The sequence below is a fragment of the Phoenix dactylifera genome, chromosome 3, assembly GCF_051530095.1.
Source record: "Phoenix dactylifera cultivar Ajwa chromosome 3, Ajwa_hap1_PhDact_Kaust_v1.1, whole genome shotgun sequence".
Lineage (NCBI taxonomy): Eukaryota > Viridiplantae > Streptophyta > Magnoliopsida > Arecales > Arecaceae > Phoenix > Phoenix dactylifera.
In genome coordinates this window covers 29341552-29356490 of record NC_143192.1, presented here as the reverse complement: position 1 = coordinate 29356490, position 14939 = coordinate 29341552, and positions in this window count along the sequence as shown.

Below are 14939 nucleotides of genomic sequence, written 5' to 3'. Positions count from 1 at the left end.
TATCAGAGCAGGTGCTCTAAGTTTAATCATTGATCTCACGATCAAGAGCCAAAGATCATGACAACTCAAATAGATAGTTTTCTAGGAGAAGGACAATCAATTAATACACCTCCACTATTTAATGGCATAAACTATACACATTGGAAAATACGCATGCGCATCTTTATTCAATCACAAAACTATTATTTATGGAAAATCATAACAAATGACCTTCACACACTCTCACAAACTATTAATGAAAAGGACTTAGCACAATTGAACGCTAATGCTATGAACATGTTATATTGTGCTATTCAAGAAACGAAGTTTAATGAAATTTCTGCATGCTTATCTGCTAAGGAGATCTGGGATACTTTAGAAAATATTTATGATAAATCTCAGACTAGCTCACATGTGCTTCAAATATATACTAACAATGAGACTGCAGAAAAGGGTGTTGAATCTCCCTCAGTCGAGTCGACTCCAAGTATCTCAGAGTCGACTCTCAAGTTCACCGAGTCGACTCCAATAAGGTCCGAGTCGACTCCGAGGCAAATCAGCTTCCTAAAGACAAAGAAGAAAAGGAAGCAAGAAGAAAGGAAGAAAGAGATAAAAAGGAAGAAAGCCTTGACCAAGAAAGAGTCAAGCCAGAAAATAAAAGTTAGGAGCGACAATGATGATATTAGCTCCAAGAAACTACAAGAGGTAACTGACTTGTGCTTTATGGCACAAGAAGACAAGGTAAAAACTGAATCTACTCTTACATCAAATAATTTTCAAGAAGAATTTTCTTATGATGAATTATTAAATGCTTTTCATGATTTGTATGGTGAATGTAGAAAATTAGCTGTAAAGAATAAAAATCTTAAGAAACTAAATCTGAAAATTTCAAAAGAAAGAAATTCTAATGATGAAATACAAGAGAAACTAAATTCTGAAAATGAATGCTTAAGGTCATTTTCAGAAGAATTGATTCAGAAAAATCATAGCTTAATTAAAGAAAATCAAAACTTAAGCGAAGAAATTAATCAATTAAAATCTTGCATTAACAAATTCACCGTAAGCTTAGAAAGATTAAAAATGATGTTTGAAAGCCAACATGCTGATTTTGATAAATCAAAATTTAGCTTGACTCCTTCACTTAGCCATAAATCTCTAGAGAAAAAGGTTATCAATTTACCAAGCAAACCATTAAATAAGATAATTTATTTCAAAAATAAAAAGGATGGGAATAACAACTTTACCTATCGTTCTAGTATAATTAAATCAAATGGTAAAGTTATTACTATTAAACAGATATGGGTTCCAAAAGGAACCATATGTCCTAACTCTCAAGGACTCAAGCAAGCTTGGGTACCCAAAATGAGAAAATGAGGATGTACACATAGGTGTACCAAGGTACCCATGGAACATAAAGAAACTTAAAAAGTTATTAACAAAAAAAATAATAATGAAATCAGTAATTCTTGCATCTCATCATTATTTGTGCTTTAGTATTTGATATGATTTGCTAGTAGTGATCAATTTTGTATATAGAAAATACTTTTGGAAATATAATCAAATCATTTCATTTTACTCACTAGTGGATAAGGTGCTAAATGATTAATCAACTTATTAAGAATAACTCTATGAATTCTCTATATGCTTGATTGAAAGTTTTTATCTATGGCATTATTGTTTATTGATCATAGATATGATAATGTGTACTTGGTATGCTTTTGAATATATGCACTATGAATACCAAGATTAAAGAAACCATATTTGGCATATGAAATCAGCTCATGCTAGTATGTACTTAATCTCAAAAGACCTTGCCATAGGATTACTTAGATTATCCTCTTAAAGGTCAAAGTTTTACTATGCATGCTAACTAAGGAAACAAACAAAAATAATTTCTAAATCTAGAGATGTTGTTTCCATCACTAAGTTTTCACAAGCTTACATTGGATTTGTTTTTGGCAAGTAAAATTAAAGTATTTTCTACATTTGCTAAATCTTGTGAAAGGGATCAAATGAAAAAGGTTTGCAAACTATGAAAGTAAAAGAAGTATCATGGCATAGTGATTAAAAACCAATTTTGTGTTAAGTTGTGCACAGAAAAATAATATTTTCAGCACCAAGGACACCTTAAGTAAAATAGGATTAATAGAATTCTTGAAGAAATGAAAAAGACAATTGTGTATGATAGTCATCTACTTAAATGATTTTTTTTAAAAAAAAAAACTATCATCACTGCTTGTCATACATATGATTTCTATTAGATCTATTTTTGATGAAAACTCCTTTTGATCTTCTGAAAAATGGAAAATGAACCATTGCATATCTTTCATATTTTTCAGTCGTACATGTTATGCTTGATATGTTCTCTTGAAAAATAATGCCAAATCTAATAAAGATATTTCTATCCTTGGATATCATTCATCAAGCAATGCATATAGAACATTCATGAAAAATTCTAGTTGTAGAAGTATCAATTCATTTTATTCTTTATGAGACTAATGATCTATTATCAAAATACTAAAATCAAATTATATGGTTAAATCTTTTACATATAACAATCTGAAAAACTTGTTAATTAGAACCAAATTGGATTTTTCAGATATACACTTAATGATGACTACTAGAAGATTAAATCAAGAAAAGATGAAATAGATCTTGATAAGATTCTTGCATGATTAGAAGTAAAAATCACCTTTATCATTTGTTTGCTTTATAAACGTTATATCCTATCAAATGAGTGTGTAGAATGGACTTCTATGTGCTTACTTTATATATGTTAGATAACCACCATATTTAAAAATTACACATTACATATATGATAAAGCAATATGTGATTTAAAACAAGCATCAAAAGCTTGATATATAAAAGCTTAGGTAACCTTGTTGATAGAAAGTAATAGTGATGAATCTATGCATCAAAAAGAAGAATCTATGATATCTTGCTTGCTCATAGCACACATTGATGGCATCATTTTTGTTCTACCAATGAAAATTTATATGAATAGTTATATTGCAAAGTGAATTTGAAATATGATGAATGAATTAACATCTTCTCTCAAACTCCAATTAAGACAAACAGGAAAGGGGATCTTCATTGACCAACGTTAGCCCACAAGAAAACTCTTATGGAAGATTGGCGTGAAGAAGGTATATCTATGACCCCATCTTGTAGAAATTGTAAAGGATGAGCAAAGTAGATCTATTGTTTAAAGCTGTATTAAAGCATGATAGAATAATTATTTTATCATACAGCTAGTAGACCAGATTGTATGCTCATTATGTGACCTTGTGCAAGACTTCAATCTAACTTTAATTAATCATATTTTATTGATAACAAATACGTCATAATCTGAATTTTGATAGAAACAAACGCTTAAGATAAGTTGATTAAAACTTAGTTAACACATCTTATTGATAATTATCTTAAGCAAATAGAATCTAAACTAAATTGATTTGACCTTGATAAATCTGTCTATTGCCTCACATGCTTGTCCTTGAACTATCTTGGTTAATGAATCTATCTCTTTAGTTCAAGTGATATGTGCTTGCTTATATTTAGGCAATCTCTTGAGTAAAGTGACTCAACATGCAACTATTGTCATATCTTATATTGAGTCATCTAGTTAAAAATATATATGTTGGATGAATGCTTTGTATCTTAAAGAAACTAATGACCTTCCTTCAAGAAAGAAAAATGAGAAATTTCAACTTGAAGGATATCTTCATGTAAGATACACTAAAGATTCACATGCAAACAAGAGAGAGGATCTTCTTCAGCCAAAAGTTCACACATAAGAAATCTAGTTTGGCTTGAAGAACATATAATGAATAGGTAATTTAGATACCTTTCTCACAAATTAGTTGAGCAAAGTCAGTAACTTAAACCTTATTATGGCATGATTAAATTCTTTAATTATTAATTTTTGATATCATGTCTATATGTGTAGTGACTGACTTATACTTTTAGAAATTATTTCATGGTTTGCCCAAACTAAAATATATCTTTGCCTATATCATAACCATGAAATACACAAGTATATGCTTAAAATTTTGATGTAAAATAACTTGTGAGAAGTTATGAATCCTTGAGCACAATGAAAATGTTGTTTGCATAATATACATCTATATGATACATAAGATTATCTCTTTATTCTACTCTTTCATGTAAATTACTTGAGAATGACAAAAAGAGAGAGAGATAAAGAAAAGAAAATGGACATTGTTCAAGAGATGAAAAATCTGAGTAAAGGCAAGTACTTCAATCTTAAGGAAAAGCAAAACAAGCATAATATATTCGGCACATTTGGAAGGGATAAAATCTATAATTAATTACACTCAAACAGGGAGAGTTTGGAGTGAATATTTTAACCTTTCTATATTGCTCATCATAGGGATGGTGCCAATGGGGAGGCTAGTGGTAGTACCCGGCACTATTTGACCCAACTATTCGGTGTAGGGCATATTAGGGACGGCACAAGAGGGAGGCTAGTGGTAGTACCTCGTGCCCCTTCCCAACTCCACCGGATAGGGAGCAAATAGAGTATAGAGCATAAGAAAGTAAAAATGAAAGACAAAGTTAATAAAAGTATATAAGAAGAATCAAGTCAATTTTTTAAACACTTGAAAACATACTTTAAGGATGAACTCAGTGCAAGATTATATATAAATAGGGGGAGTTTATTTGAAAAGAATTGATTTTGATCCTTGACATTCTTGTACTTAGTATTTTAATGCATGACTTAACACATGGTATATTTTGCATATGGTATGATGTCTTGATTTATTGATTCTCAATGTTTTGTAATGCTTCATCCTTGGACAATTTGTTTGAATGTTTGAATTGCTACATAACATCTTTTGTTTGGTTCTATTGAAAAGAAATTTCAGATTTGTCATTCATAATCATCTCTAAAATCTGAAAGTCGAATAAAATTGTAGAAAGGAGAAGAGAAGAGTATCTCTATTTAGGAAAAATAAATTGATTTTGATCTATCTTTCTAATTGCCTAACTTTGATACATAATGTTCTAATACTTGTTAAAATATCCTTATTTTGTAATAATTTAAGATGAGCCACAATGTGAAAGATACATATCTCAAACTATGACTTAAAAAGCCTCTATTGAAAATCTTTATGAAATTCAGAATATGATTTTGTATAAAAGTTTAAACTCCATATGATTACTAAATAAAATGTTAATGTAAGAAAAACAGAATTTATTTTGATCGCTCCGATACACTTCCGAAACATATCATTTCTTATCTTCAAAGTGTACTCATATTGGTCTAAATGGTGTGTCTTTCAATGATCTTGATTACAAGCAAATATTTTTAAATATATGACTTTATTTTAATATTTAAAATTTTATTGAGCTTCATGTGTACATAGCTGAAAAACTGTGATTAAGAAATTGAAGTTTATAAAATATATACCTCAATGATCATCTATATGTTTTTCCCTCCTACATTATAAAAGACTTCCATTAATATAGTGAATGATCTTAAAGCCTAGAAATATTTCACCTCACTCAAATGAGTCTAAAAGAAAGAAAATGTAAATGGTTTTGAAAGAAACTGAGCTTCAAATGAATCATTTTTGATTAATATTTCAGTACATTTTCTCAAAGTTGAAGAGGAAGCATACCTTGTTCTTAAAGGATTAGAAAGAGTAATTGCTACAAATTTTGAATAATACTAGATTACTCTACATTCTCGATGTCATAGAATTTCAGTGTTATTCACGTTTATCACTATAATCTGAAATTCAACAATTTAAAATGATTAAAGAAGAATGCATCTTTTGAGGGGGAGCTTTAGATATTCAGTATCCTATCCCAAAGACACTTTATTTTGATGCATGCTTTGAACTTTATGGATTGATTTTGATGAACCTCCTTATATTGCAAGACATGCTTTAATTACCTTGAGATGAGTTCTATAAAGGTTGTCTTATCTCAAACCTTGAGTCTTATGAAAATAAGCTGAAACTTATAGAAAATATATTTTTGAGATTGACAATTTTGTTGAACATTATCTTAGGATTCTAAACTCTTAAATGGAATGATCAATTGAGGGGGAGAAAGAAAATTTCAGAAGGAGAGGTCTTATGGAACTTAATTACATGAATCTATAGGAGAGGGAAAGAATACTAAATGAAAAGTGATCCTAATACTCTCCAATATGTATCATCTGAAATTTAAATCTGAAAATCTTTATGATACACCTTGAGGCGTGTTATTTGGTTAGTATATCTTATGCATCACTCATGAACCAAATTACAAATCTTGAGAGCCTCTAACTTAATGAAAAAGGGGGAGAATAACGTGTAATTGACTTGAACTTTAGAACTTAAATTGTGTGCCAATTCATATTGTTATGTATCAAATTGTGCTTACTTTCTACAGAGATAAAAGAAAGTCTCTAAAGAAATCATGTTGCATGATTTCATATTTTGGTGTTTGTGCCCCAATGATCTTATTATCATTAAAGAACTTTGAAGTTATTAAGACTTAATGATCCAACATGATGATGTGTCTTTTACATATATAGGTTTTGACCTGTTACTCTGAAAATTAATTAAATTGCTCTCCTGTTGATAAAACACTTAATAGATTGGGCAAAAGATCTTAAATGAACAAGCTTTCATACTTATTATTGAAGAGATGTTAGACTTCCATTCGTGCTTTTCATTGAATATCATTTGTGGTACTTCTTGAATTAACCTAAGAGAGATTCCACCCACACTTGATTAGAAAACTATCTGTGGTATCAAATTAGAAAACTTCTTGAAATCACATTCAATGTGTTCTGCTCTGAAATTATCTTAATTGGCTCTGATCTGTGCTCACTAATCTGATTCCAATATTATTGCCTTGAGTTATATGATTCATATTCTTGCAATAATTCAACATTCAAATCAGAGTACAATAAGGAAAAGAAATATTTGTGCTTAATGTTTCCCTATTTTTTTTTGATGTTGTCAAAAAGGGGGAGAAATATTTAAGTATATGCTTATAATGCTTTTTGTATTGAGTACAAATCAGCTTAAATTGATTGTGTTAAGCTGATTGAATCTAAAGCAGTATCATGAAGTATGTTTCAAATATATATGTTTTCTACTTCATGCAACTTAGCTATGTATTACTTCTAGAAAACAATATCTTTTATATTGCATATACTCCAAGTTTTGTCATCATCAAAAAGGGGGAGATTGATGACCCAAAGATTGATTCATAGATTGATTTTGATGATCACAAAACCTTGAAGTATAGATACTAATGTTTATGTTGCAAGGAGAAAGATATTTATGTTGCAAGGAACATAGCAAGTTGGAAGAACACAAGAAGGCCTCTAAAAGCACTCAAGAAAAGTTGGAAGAAAGCTACAAGTTATTGGCCCAAGTCTCAAGTTCAAAAGATTCAAATTGGAGGAGCAAATTCAAGGAAAATTTAAAAGAATAGTCTTCGAGTCGACTCCTGAGGAATTCGAGTCGACTCCAATGCTTGGCGAGTCAACTCGAGAGTAGAACGAGTCGACTCCAGGGTGTAAAAGGCAGAAAAGTCAGAGAGGGATTTTCGACCCTGAGATTCGAGTCGACTCCTGAGGAATGCGAGTCGACTCCAATGGTTGTCGGGTCGACTCCAAAGAAAGCGAGAGTCGACTCTCAGTGGTACACAAGGGAAAACTCAGAGAAGCAGTTTTTGGACACTGAGATTCGAGTCGACTCCCACAAAGTCCGAGTCGACTCCAAAGACAGCGCAACCCCAAGACAGAAGACGGTATTTTCGTCTCTGAGAGGCGAGTCGACTCCAAGACAAGTCGAGTCGACTCCAAGGCAGCGCGGCTCCAAAATACAGAGGATCAGTTTTCCGACTCTGAGATTCGAGTCGACTCCCAGACAGCTCGAGTCGACTCCAAGGCAGCACTACACTAAGATGGCAGAAGACCAACTTTCGAAAACTGAGAGCCGAGTCGACTCCAAGGAAGTTCGAGTCGACTCCAAGACTGGACGAGCCAAAAGACAGAGGATCGGGAGTTCGGACTCTGGGATTCGAGTCGACTCCCAGGATAGTCGAGTCGACTCGAGTGGACAAAATTCAAATTTGGAACAGTTGCCGAGTCGACTCCGGAAAAGCTTGAGTCGACTCCCGCTACAGCCGAGTCGACTCCTGATCGCGCGAGTCGACTCCGATCCCAACGGTAATATTGTCAGGAGGTGCAGACTGGTTCCAACGGCTATATTTTTGTCTCTAACGGCTATATTCTTGTTTCCACTCCATCTAAAGCTATAAAAACAAGAAGAGAGCTAGGGGAGAACTCATGGAAGTGGGAGAGATCATCTAGGAAAGAGATCTCAAAGAGATTACAAAGGAAATCTCCCACAAGCACAAAAGGGCCATCCAAAACGAAATAGAGAGAAGAAGAGCATCCAAGTGAATCCGAAAGCTTCCTCTCCATCCGCGTGCTGCCTCGGGGATCCTCTACTTCATGCCAAATCAGAGGAGGATCAAGTAAAGAAGAAGCCGAGCTCCTCCATCTTCAAAACTCGTTTGAGGGCTTCTCTTTACTCTATTTGTTTATATTGTCATATCTGCTTGTTTAAGAAGCTTTGATTTGTTTTTATTCTTTGTTTTAATATCTTGTAACTTGATTCAATCAAGGGATTGAATCAAGGGGTTAAAGGTTTGTTGGTGAGCCAAAGGGAAAACCAACGGTGTAAGGTTTGTTGGTGAGCCAAAGGGAAAACCAACGGAGATAGGTTTGTTGGTGAGCCAAAGGGGAAAACCAACGGAGATAGGTTTGTTGGTGAGCCGAGGGTAAAACCAACGTGTAAGGGTTTGATTGTGAGCCCGGGAAAACAATCGGGGTTGGTTCTAGTCGGTGAGCCTGGGAAAACCGACCGAGTTCGTTGTGCGCTCGTAAAAACAACAAGTTGGGTTGTGAGCTTGTAAAACAACCGGCTGTAATCGGTAGGATTATAGTGAAATTCCCAAGAGGTCTTGGGGAGTGGATGTAGGTGCTGGGGTGCACCGAACCACTATATGTCCTTTGTGTTTGTAATGCCTCTAGTTATTGTCTAACTAACACACTTACTTACTTAGATAAATTGCTTGCTTAATTCTTATCCGCACATCCTTTAGTTGCAAGCATATTTAATCAAGTCGAAGTCTATACATCAAACCCTTGCTAAGTTTAACTTTCACTGTGCATCTATACAACTTAGCATAGTTACTCATAAAGTTTTAGAAGTAGCATAAAAGTTTTAAAAAAACCCAATTCACCCCCCCTCTTGGGTTGTATCTACTGGGCAACAGTATGCAATAATCAAGAGCATATAATAGATGTAAATCAAAGAGAATAATCGTTCAGAATTTACTTGAAGTAAGCAAATTGTCAAGGGTTCTTCCATGACCCTTGACCAAAGAAATTAGCCTCCCATTACAAAAGCAGCCTCCTCTTTTATATATATTTTTTTTCTTTTCCCTTTCGGAAACAGGGCATACCCTGTTTCTCTTTCTTTCTTCCCTTCTCTCTTGTGAAAACAGAGTCACCTCCCCATTTCTCCTCTTCAACCGAACGGCTATCTTCTTCTTCCCCGAATGAGAGCTCTCCCATTTTTGTGTGGGAATGAAGGACAACCTCCCAGCCGACCCCTCCCCTGTTTTATACAATGAAAACCTCCCCAAAAACAAGATTTCCTCAAAATTAAAACCAAAATTTCCAAACTAAAGATGCTGGAATTTTGCTGGGAGGAGGAGGTCGTCCGGGATGCCCATCTCAGCTGGCCGCGGGATGCCCGGTCGCCGGATCCGGCTGTGACGTCAGGAGAGTGCTTGGATTGCGGAAGAGGCGTGAGGAGGAGCGGATGATGGCTGAAGATGGTAACGGAAGATCAAATCACGGATCCGGGAGGTGATCTTGGGCGCTGTCTTCGGAAGTTGGCCATATGGAATGGATGCATCGTTGGAAGAATGGGCGCTGATCTCGGCTGAGACGAGGACTCCGAAAGAAGGAATGGGATCGCGGACGGAAGAAGAGGCGGACGGCACGGTCGGCTGGGTGTTCTGGGATGCAGACGCGGCAAATGGCTGGGTGGAAGCTCACGAACGGCTGGGGCTCGGGAGAAGTGGACAGATGCCATGGATCACGGCTGGGAAGAAGGCTGAGAAGGCTGGGGAGAAGGCTGATGAGAGCACAAAATTGCGATCTTCACATCACTTAAATTAGTATTATTGCTAACAAATAATCATAGAAGTGTTGTATTAATATTATATTTTTGTGGGGTGCAGGTGATCGGAAATCAAAGCTAAAATGCACATTGGGTTCAAAAAGATGCATCACTATAGGTGACCAGCCAACCGCATGGGTCGACCCCAGTTGCACACTAAAAGGAGGTCAAGTTCAGCGGTCCACTTCGTCGCAGCTTCATTTTTCTGCAAGCCAGCATCTATTCCACGTGTCACGCGGGAGGCTTTTGGAGTTCATGATTTATTCGTCCCAGCCGTCATCCCGTGAGTTCGCTTCTTCCACGAGCCCAAGCTCAACCGTCCGCGAGCCAGCTCCATTTCCACATTCTTCCGCTGTTAGCTCCCTTCTGCGAAGCATTTTCCCTTCCCAGCATCTCGTGCGACCCAGCTTCTTTTGCATCTTAGCCCAAGCGCCAGCAGTCTGTCTTCTCCGCTTGTGAAGCCATCCTGCATCCGAGTCCCAGTTCACAGCAGTCTCCCAAGCGTCCCAGCATGCCACGTCCGATCCTCCTCGCATCCATCTGCTTCTCCCGAGTTCCAGCCACATTAGCTCCCAGCGTCCGCGTGCAGCTCATCATCCCGCGATTTCCGCATCTGCGATCAGCTAGCATCCGGGCGTCTTCCAGATCCGCGTCTCAGCTACCAGCAAAGGTCACACGCATCATCTGATTCCCAAGCGCCAGCAGTCCGTCTTCTCCGCGTGCAGCTCATCATCCCGCGAAGATCCCGCATCCACAGCCTCATCCAGCCGTCCGAGTCCAATTCTCCCGCATGCTCATGCATCCCAGCATCCCACGATCTTCAGCCTTCCTCAGATTTGTGCATCCAAATCTCATCCTGCGGCCAGCAGCCCATTCCGCGTCCAAGGATCTGCTGCTCAGCTCCTCCGCATCCGATTCTTTCGGATCCACGCTCATTCCTTCCGATCTGTGATTCCAGCATCCACGAGCCTCCCAGATTCCGCTTCCCCCGCGAGTGATCCTCCACGTCCAGATCTCATGCATTGGAGCATCCCGCATCCCCTGCTTCTGCGATAGAACAGCAGTGAATCCCAGGATCTGTGAAGCTTCCCAGCATGCCACGTTCGTGGCCAGCCAGCATCTGAATCCCAGCAACCGTGATCCCGCGATCCACACCCCAGATCCATCGGGTCCGCTCATCTCCACCGCGTGTGAGAAGGGGATTGACCCCAGCTTGATATATACCTCTCGGCTGGGTGAGAAAAGGTATCATCCCCTCATTCGGAAAAAAACAGAGGAGCCAGCCATTTTGGAAAGAAAAAAAAAGAGAGAGGAAGAAACAGGGCATCCCCTGTTCTTCCGAAAAGAAATAAAAAAAAGAGAGGCTAATATTTTAATGGAGGGCTGATATCTTGTGAAGGGTGATGGAGGAACCTTTGATGTCTTATTTTCTTTCAAGTAAATTCTGAACATTGATCTCTTTGCTTTACATCTATTAAAATGTTTTTGATTCTTGCATGCTTATTTATGAGATAGATCTTTTATGGTTTATATTTCTTGATTCATGGATTGTTTCGATGTTTGATTTGTCGTAGACGTAATCGGCACGATAAATACCTAGATCTTGAATTCATGTTTTCAAATTATATACTTCATGATTAGAACTATTCTATCTGATTGATCCTTAATCAAGAATCGCAGAATTTAATTGTTGAAAATAATATCATCGAAGGGGATTCCAGATCCCTACACCATCTTAATCTATCCAAATTTTAATTCTCTGTTTACTGATTTATTTTCTATTTGCAAAACATCATCTTTATCCACAAATTTATTGAATTAATTAATCTAAAATTATATTAAATAATCTAATATATATTTCGTTTTCTGAGAATTCGATCTCGGACTTTCGAGATTTTACTACTTGTACGATTCTCTTATACTTGGAAGATTAGTTTCGCGAAAACATTTTTGCGAACGCGTCAAGTTTTTGGCGCCGTTGCCGGAAAACGGCTGATTTATTAGTATAATTTTAGATTTAATTAGTACTTTAGTAGTTAGTCTTTTTCTAACAAAAAAAAAAATTCTTTACTGCTGTTTTTTTATTTCCTGCACAGTCTGCATCAAACTTTGATATCAAAGTAATTAACCGTCTGATTGAACTCAAATTTGGTTGTTAGGTGCAGGACCTGTGTTTCGTTCATCTGAACAGTCTGAAACTTTTAAGACCATTAGATTAATACGAAACCTTGCTGCTTTCTGTTTTGAATTTTCTGCATTTAATTTTTTTTAGAATCAGAATTTTATTGTTATCATATCTCATTAACCCTTGTTGCTAATTGAAAATTTAAGAAAAAAACTTTAAGGAAAGATCAAGGGTGATTATTCAAAAAAAAAGAGAGGAAAAACCTAAAATTTCAAATTTCAGAATTCAAATTTCAAACTTCAACTCATAAAATTTAAAAAAAATAAATAATTTGCTTGATCACCTATTCAATGAAATTTAATGTCATGTCATAAAACATAAAAAAAAATCTCTTGATTGTTGCATATAGTATAAGGCATCAGCATAAAATATTCTAAGGGCTGAACCTATTTAAAAAGATAAGGTCGGAATTTCATCACTCGTCCTTAGCCCAAAAATCACCCCATTGCATAAATATCCTAAGCTTAACTAAAATCAACTAGACGTTGGCCCCTAAGGACATTCGAGCTCAATAGGACAAAGACCACCGAAAGTTGCACCAATTTCGCTCTGTGGCTTAGTTGATGTCTAGGCAAGCTTTGTCCCTATAAGGAAGACAGTTTATTTGTTCGAAGCAAGTGGGTTTTAAGTGGGACCTTTGCGAACGCATCGTGACCCCTCCACTTACCTGGGAGCTTACCTGGTCAACTCGGTTCATTAGACCGGATTGGAGGCTTAGGTGCCCTCTTCAAACCAGTTAGGAGCTGTCTAGAAATTTAAAAAAAATATTAGAAATTGAGGTGTAATGTTTTGTTGCATGTTTGATTGTGAATAGATTTTTATTTTAGGGTGTCGTTTTAGGATATCTTTAGTTGGTACTTATATTTATATTTATTTTTTTAAAAAAAATATAAAAAAAAATTTAATTAAATTTTGTATGCTAGGTTGGAATAGGGACAACACTGGGCGTTTGAATCGAAATTTTTTTGACAATTCCTTAGATCATATTATTAAAACTCTTTCGCAAAATCTCAGATCTGGTGAGATGGCTGATGACGATGTAGGAAGTCACCATGGTAATGAAGGTAGACCCCCAGTTATGACACTTCGACAATACTTACACCCCACTAGGACTAGTCAACCTTCATGCATGATTATTCCTGAAAATGTAGGACACTTTGAAATCAAACCAGGAGTAATTCAATTGCTGCCAAAGTATCATGGAATGGAATCCGAGAACCCTTATCTTCACCTTAAGGATTTTGAGGAAATTAGCATCATATTTAGAGTGCCAAATGTATCGGAAGATGTCCTTAAATTGACCTTGTTTCCTTTTTCCTTAAAGGATAAAGCCAAAACATGGCTGAACTCCTTAAGACCTAGATCGCTAGGAACATGGCATGATATGCAGAGAGAATTCTTGAAAAAATTCTTTCCCGCACAAAGGACTAACTTTTTGAAAAGGCACATTAGTAACTTCCAACAAAAAGACCATGAAACATTTTATGAATGCTGGGAGAGATTTAAAGAGTTGCTTCTCTCTTGTCCTCATCACGGGTTTGAAACATGGAGAACCATTAGTTTCTTTTACGAAGGGTTGTCTCCACAGTTAAAACAATTTATAGAGACTATGTGCAATGGTTTATTTTTGGAAAAGCAACCCGATGAGGCATGGGACTATTTAGACTCTCTCGCAGAGACTGCACAATTATGGGATACAGGGGATAGAGTGAATAAACCTTTACCTAAGCCTACTAGCGTTGGACACGGGGGCCTTTACAACCTTAGTACTCAGGATGATATTCAGGCTAAAATGGCAGCCCTTACTAGGAAGGTAGAGAAAATTGAACTTAGAAGGATAGAACCCGTCAAGACCATAGAACATAACAGCGAGTGTTGTAGGATTTGCGAGATGCCTGGCCATCTCACCACTGATTGCCCCACAATACCTGCATTCAAGGAAGTCTTGCACGATCAGGCCAATATTATGAATACCTATCAAAAATCTTTCAATAATCCTTTTTCGGGTACTTACAACCCTGGTTGGAAGAACCATCCAAATTTCAGGTGGAGGAATGACCAACCTCAACAAGTATATAACCCAACTCCTCCACCTCCGCAACCTCATTATGCACATGCACCCCCTCAAAAACCCAGTCTCGAAGAAACTTTGCCATCTTTCATGCAAGGTCAAGCTAAAATCAATGATGAATTAAGAAATCAACTGACAACGCTGACCACTGCTTTAAGTGCTCAAGAGAAGGGTAAGCTACCAGCTCAACCACAACCTAACCCTCAAGTCTATGGCGGTAGCAATGCATCATCTTCAACTTCGCATAAAGAACAAGCGAAGAGTATAATATCTTTGCGAAGTGGAAAGGTTATTGACCGACCAGTCCCAGAACAAACACAAGTCATACCTGATTCTGACCCTCCCAAGATAAAAGAAAAGGATAACGAAGAAACTGAAGCACAAACATCTACTGAAAAAATTAAATATCCTTTTCCTGCACCATTTCCACAAAGATTAAAGCCCTTGCAAAAGCTTGAACCAAACTCTGAAATTCTT